Source organism: Ranitomeya imitator, chromosome 3 (genome assembly GCF_032444005.1).
Source record: "Ranitomeya imitator isolate aRanImi1 chromosome 3, aRanImi1.pri, whole genome shotgun sequence".
In the NCBI taxonomy this organism is placed as follows: domain Eukaryota; kingdom Metazoa; phylum Chordata; class Amphibia; order Anura; family Dendrobatidae; genus Ranitomeya; species Ranitomeya imitator.
In genome coordinates, this window is record NC_091284.1 from 272,726,701 (window position 1) to 272,733,546 (window position 6,846).

General features: G+C 40.5%; 1 long non-coding RNA gene across 1 annotated transcript; it reads left to right on the forward strand.

Moving 5' to 3' along the window:
• The first annotated feature begins 768 nt into the window (after window positions 1-768).
• LOC138669745 (uncharacterized) lies at window positions 769-6,630 on the forward strand. Its single transcript, XR_011319222.1, has 3 exons — window positions 769-1,026; window positions 4,583-4,668; window positions 6,619-6,630. It is a non-coding gene; the product is annotated as an uncharacterized lncRNA (long non-coding RNA).
• The last annotated feature ends 216 nt before the right edge of the window (window positions 6,631-6,846 follow it).

Here is a 6,846-nt window from a genome sequence, read left to right on the forward strand (position 1 = left end):
TATTACATTGGGAATTTCAATTACAAACTTAATCAGAGGCATACGTAGAAGTGCAGAGTCCCATAATAAAGCGTAAACAGATTCTCTTTAGTGCACAATCACAAACCTAACCGCAAGGGACAGAAGGACTTGGTGCTTGTTTGCCACCTTTCCTATTTCTATACACCTTGAAATCCTTAATGCACTCTTGTTGTTATAAGATCAAAGAGAGAAGGGGTCTAGGCTGGTCGTTAAAGGGGTTATGTGGTGAAAACAAGTTGTCATCTATCTATAGCTTAGAAGATAACTTCTTGTGCAGTGGGTGTCCCTAAGCTAGGACCCGCACAGTCATAAGCTTTATGAATGAAGCAGCAGTAAGCATGTTTTGACACTGCTTCATTCATTCTCTATGGGGCTGCTAAGTGCTGCTCTGAGTCTTGACTTTTCCTGGCAGCCCCACAGAGAATAAATGAATCAAAGATCATGCATACAAACGGATATTCCTCTTTGTAACAGGGATAAAAGTTCCTCGTCGGGGACGAACAATCATTACTCTAATGATTGGTCCAGGTTCCATAGATCAGAAAGTTATAACCTGTCATGGGGATATGTGAAAACTTATTTCATTCGTCAAACCTTTTGATCATTCCTACAAAAAGGAAGCAGGTAACATGAGCTGGGTCACTTCTGGTTGAAAACAGTGAGTCCTATTGTTTGCACATTTTACAGTCCTTCAAAAAGCTTAGAGTTCTTGGTACTTTTGCCAAATGTAATCATTTCGTAGAGAGGCACTGATGTTCCTGAGGCACAAGTAACAGCTAAAGCTAAAGATGGGGGAAAGAACTTCAGGCTATTCACAGTACGTTAGTGAATGACATTAGAGAACTATGTATTGGCTGGATGATAAATTGCCCCAGGTTACAACTAAGAGCTACGTGAGACTATGTGTAAAGGAAACACCACACCTTTTTCTGGTTAGTTAGATTCTTTAAAAGCCCTGAGCTAGGAGCTGAAGTCTAGATCAAGGAACAGTTGCTCTGCCAGAAGGTAAGATAAGTAGTAGGTAATGCAAATGGAAAGTCTGTTTCGACTTTTGGATTTGATTTCTTCGGGCTCATACTCACTTGCGAGAAACTCGGATGAGTCTCGCACGGCAATACCCGGCACTGCACCCGGCACTCAGGAGCGGAGCGTTCAGCTTGATGTATTGCTCTGCGGCCGCACGCTCCGCTCCAGAATGCCAGGTGCAGTGCCAGGTATTGACGTGCAAGACTCATCCGAGTTTCTCGCAAGTGAGTATGAGCCCTTAAAAGGATATTCATTTGTCAGCAGAACTTAGTATGAGGAGGAAGGAAAACTAATGTTAACATAATTGTTAATCTATCAAGGTTTGATATCCTATTACTGGGATCTAATAACCATTTGAAGACTATCATATTGGATAATATTAATTTTCAATATAATGTATATAAATTTAATGGGGAAAAATTAAAAAAATATTGATGAAATTACATATAGTATATATTTAAGTAATGCAATTTTTTTTCTCAGAATTCAATTTTAAATGAAATCTTGAATTGAAAGCGCCCACTTTTAACACATTATTTTAGGTTCTCAGAATTTTGTGTAGATTAATTTTGCAATAAATCTTTAAATCATACTGGGTGCCAAATCCATGAACCAGCACATCAGGTTTTTTTTACCCTTAGGGTATGTTCACACGTTCAGGATTTCCATCCTTTTTTTTTCCTGACTGTTTTTTAAAAAACTGCAGCTCTTGGCAGAAAACGCAGGTCCTTTTTTTGGTCCTTTTTTGGTCCGTTTTTGATGCGTTTTTTGATGCGTTTTTTTTATGCAGTTTTCTAGCCAGAGTCTGTGTGTTTTCTAGGAATTTTTTTAGGGTTAAAATGGCTGAAAATACCCTAACCCTACCCCTAACCCTAACCCTACCCCTAACCCTACCCCTAACCCTACCCCTAACCCTAACCCTACCCCTAACCCTACCCCTAACCCTAACCCTAACCCTACCCCTAACCCTACCCCTAACCCTAACCCTACCCCTAACCCTAACCCTACCCCTACCCCTATTCTAACCTTAGTGAAAAAAAAAAAAAAAATTCTTTATTTTTTTTATTGTCCCTACCTATGGGGGTGACAAAGGGTGGGGGGTGTCATTTACTATTTTTTTATTTTGATCATTGAGATAGGTTATATCTCAGTGATCAAAATGCACTTTGGAACGAATCTGCCGGCCGGCAGATTCGGCGGGCGCACTGCGCATGCGCCCGCCATTTTGCAAGATGGTGGCGCCCAGGGAGAAGACGGCCGGACGGACGCCGGGTGAGTATAAGGGGGGGAGATTAGGGCACGGGGGGGGCATAAGAGCACTGGGGGGGGGCATCGGAGCACTGGGGGGGGGGCATCGGAGCACGGGGGGGGCGGGATCGGAACACGGGGGGGGGCAGCCACACTCCGCCCACGCACTTCCGCCCGCTCCCCGCACTTCCTGCTGCAGCGGTTCTGCACATCAAACCGCAGTAAAACCCGCAGATATATTTTTGATCTGCGGGTTTTACTGCGGTTTGGACCTCACAATGGAGGTCTATGGGTGCAGAACCGCTGCGGCTCCGGAAAAAGAATTGACATGCTCCTTCTTTTTTCCGGGAGCTATTCAGCGCGTCTTTTTTTTTACAATTTCCGGACCATGTGCACAGTGTGTCCTGTTTTCCATAGGGTACAGTGTACTGTACCCTGCATGGAAAACAGCTGCGGAACCGCAGCGGCAAAACCGCCGCGGTTCCGCGGTAAAAAACGCACTGTGTGAACATGGCCTTATACTTCTCACTTAATAGCAAAATTCTAGCAGTGTAATTTGGTTCTGTGATATCTCAACCATGTCAGATAACGAAGATAGTAAACATTCTCCTGTGTGAACAGGTTAGCCTCTTAATTCATGTGAAATACAGGAAGATTTAATCACTAATTAAGTTTCTCCCAACAGATGCAACAAAATGCCCCAGGAAAAGGTCTTTCCTCCTTGCTTCTATGCATGTTCTCTCATGCAGTTAAAAATATAATTATAAGGAGCCCAATTATATAACGAGTCTAAAGTATGATCTCCACTCAGTCACATTAAGGGTGATTAGAACTTGTGTGACCTCTAAGCAGAGTCTCCAGTGTGTTATATAAGAGGTATCTTTTGACTGCTCAGGCCTGTATCCTGCTTGTAAAAGCTGTCAAGAGGAAACCTATTGCAAGCAGACAAGACTGAAAGGTTGAAGCTACTTATGATCATAGGATACACTGAGACTCTACAGTGTTAGGGGACAACAGTTCTATGTCAATGGCCTATCTATCATTCTGGCAGCTGGATAGGACTGAAACCTGTATTCTGCATTAGGGAAACAATATCAGAGTGTTAGAGATGAATGAAAACGGAAAATCTATTGACAACTGTATGTACAAAACATACATAAAGGACTAATTATTTTTTTAACAACGATTTATAAGCAAAAAATAAAAATAAATTGTATCCTCCTATGGTATACTGTGTTACTCTTCACTATAATCTGAAGGCAGTAAACTAGGGGTGGCTGCATATATTAGTAATTTCTATGTCTATACATAGCTCTGTATCTGACAAACAAGACTTCGATCATTAAGAAGTAAGAAATTACTTGGCACAGCATTTTGATATTTGGTGTTTAAAGAAAACCTGTCAGTTAATTCATGCTCCCCAAACCACTTGCAGCATGAATCAGAGCCTGGCTGCACAATTGGAGGCAGGTATATTGTTCTCTGAAAAGCTCTGGAGTTTCAGAGAAAATATTGTTATAAGATCTGGAACTATATTTGGTGACGTCACCAGCACCACACCCAGCTGGCTTTTCCCAGTGCTGTTGCAAGTTGACATATCATAGCAACAGACCTGACATTTACCTGGAATGTTGCAGAGAAAAACTGACTGGGTGCGGCATCGGACTAGTGTCGTCACTGACTATGCCTCTGGCCAGTACTCCTAAATATTTTATCACTGAAACATTTTAAACAAAAATATAGTCGGCTGCAATCATGCATTCAGGCTCTGATTCATGCTGCCTGTGGTTTGGACAGAATGAATCAGCTCACAGCGTCCCTTTAAAGAGAACCTGTCAGCTCCATTTTGTAATGTAAAGACATTGTTGCAATGATGCTGTAATACTGATTAAATTGATAACTTTGATGAATAAATCTGCTTTTTTGTTCTTCTTTTAATCACCATTTAAAGCAAGTTTTTACAAATGTAACGTCTTCCGAGTGCATTGACACATCCCCAGTGCACTTCCAGCCTCATTTGCTGATGACTTCACACTAGATTTCCTAAGAATGACATATCAGATCCTTGCAGAAAAAGTATAATTTTTATTTAAGGATAAGCACCTGCTTCGAGGCAAATTGTCCGAAAACTATTTACATTGTAGTAGATTGTATCTCTTGCCGACTGCTTCCCCAATATATCTTGCACCTATATGATAGTCTCTCTCTCTCTCTCTGACGCTGTCTCCACACTGAACGCTATCTCCCTCTCTTATTCACTCCTAATGAATGCGTTTCGCTTTTTCAGGCTTTGATCATTCATCATGGGAAGTTTGAAGACCACGCTTATATTAATATTTGCTCTTTACATCAAACACAGCTGTTCAATCATATGTAAGTAAAAGTTTATGATGGATTAAATATAGATAATGTGAATTTTTTCCTCTAAATAGCATGTTGTACAATAGCATTTACAGTTTTTTTTTAGGGGTTTCAATTGAAATCTTTTTGGGGAGTTGAAATAACATAAAAATGCACTCTCCATTACTATCATGGTTCCCTATATACATGTCAGACTCATTGCCATGAGACGTAACAATGGCACACAATAATTGAACAAGGCAGGGATATGTCAACTTAAGGCTACATTCACACAACTGTACCTTAGGTCCCTATCAAACTATTTATTGCTTAATGCAATTGCATAATGCAGTAATATTTCTTGCTATTGCAATATCAATGAAGAACGTGTATTCTCTATAATCTAGTTTTGCTTTAGAACCTTAGGTAGAAATTGCAACAGCAAGAAGGAAAACTTATTGATTTATGGAAATCATAGGATTGATAGATATGTTAAAGATATGTAAATTATGAAGAAATGGAGGCAAAACTTTTAAATAATCTCAGTTTATTCAGTATTGAATAAAGATATACACACACTTACAAACCTTGACATGCTATCAGTAGGGTTACTAACAGGTGTCTGAGGAATGTCCTTCCCTGTTGAATACACAAGGGCACACAAATCAACAAGATTCGCTGTTTGCTGCTCCCTGTCTAATTGCCAACCAATGATGTCCCAGTAATGCTCAATGAGTGATAAGTCCAGAGACATTGCAGGTCATGACAGCACTTTGAGTCCATGCAGGTTGCTCAGATGAACAACATAAAAATTGGCTCCTGGGACACTTTTGCGAAATGGCCATACCCTTTCTCATTCCTAATAGTTTGCCTTGTTAAAATTAAAACACATATACTCCCCAACAATGTTGCAGCACTGTCAGCACTTGCGTTCCTGGGGCTCACATGAGGTTGTTATGTCAGGTGCCCCCTGTGCCCAATGAATGCTGGATCCACTGTCCCTGCCTTCAGACAAATCAAACACTAAGAGGAAGTCAGAGAGAAGCCTCAGCCATTGCTTCCTTTGCTGTTCAATACATCCAAAGGAGGGGACAGTGAAGCTGAGGCTGATTTGGTGCATGGCTAATGTGAAGTGCCAACCTCACGTGAGCCCTGAGAACCTGAGTGCTCACGCTGCTGGAACAGCTTCTCCAAAGTGTCCCTAAAGCTATTTTTCAATATGACATTAGCAGGTTGCATGTTGCTCACATTACCATGAGCGGCCTTCATAGCCTAAACATGCTAAGGTGGTCTCCAGGGTCTTTGGACTTGTCTTCAAACAAGCATATGTAGGACATCATTGGTTGTCAAATGCAAGAAGAAAAGAAGCTGTTAACAGTGGATCTTGATTTTTTTTGTGCTTTAATGCTTTCAGCATAGTAGAGCATTCCTCACACAACCATGAATAACCTCAATAATAGCAGCCAAGGCATCTAAGTGTATGTATTTCTGTCACTCATAATCAGTACTGAATAAATCTAGATGTTTTGAAAATTTTGTTTCCATGTTTCTATCATTTACATGTCATTAAAGGGACTCTGTCACCTGAATTTGAAGGGAACAATTTTCAGCCAGGGTTTTCGGGTGTTTGATTCACCCTTTCCTTACCCGCTGGCTGCATGCTGGCTGCAATATTGGATTGAAGTTCATTCTCTGTCCTCCATAGTACATGCACAAGCCCAACTGCGGGCAAAGCTGAAAAGCATTAGTGCGCATGCGCCGCCGCACTATGTCCCGTAACACAGCAAAATACTTCTGGGACCTAGTGCGCCCATCACCACCCATCTTGAAAATTTTTCCCATTCCCATTTTATTTAGGTGTATCCATATACATGGACCACCCTTTATATTTATGAACCCATCTTAAATTTATTTGCTTTTTATGTCAATTGTTCAGTTTTATACTTTAAATGTTTTAATGCTTATTGTTTTCTTTTTTTCCAGCATTCCCATCTAGTAAGTATTTGCATGCTTTCTTCAGTTACTTAATATGTAACATAATTTTAGATTATGCCAAACTACAATTTTTCATTGTACCATTTGGGGCACATATGACATTTTGATCACTTTTTATTGAATTTCCTGTTTGAGTTGTGACAACAATACTATGGCAATTTTGCTGTTTCGATACTTTTCTCTTTACGACATTTACAGTATAGGCTAGGCAATTTG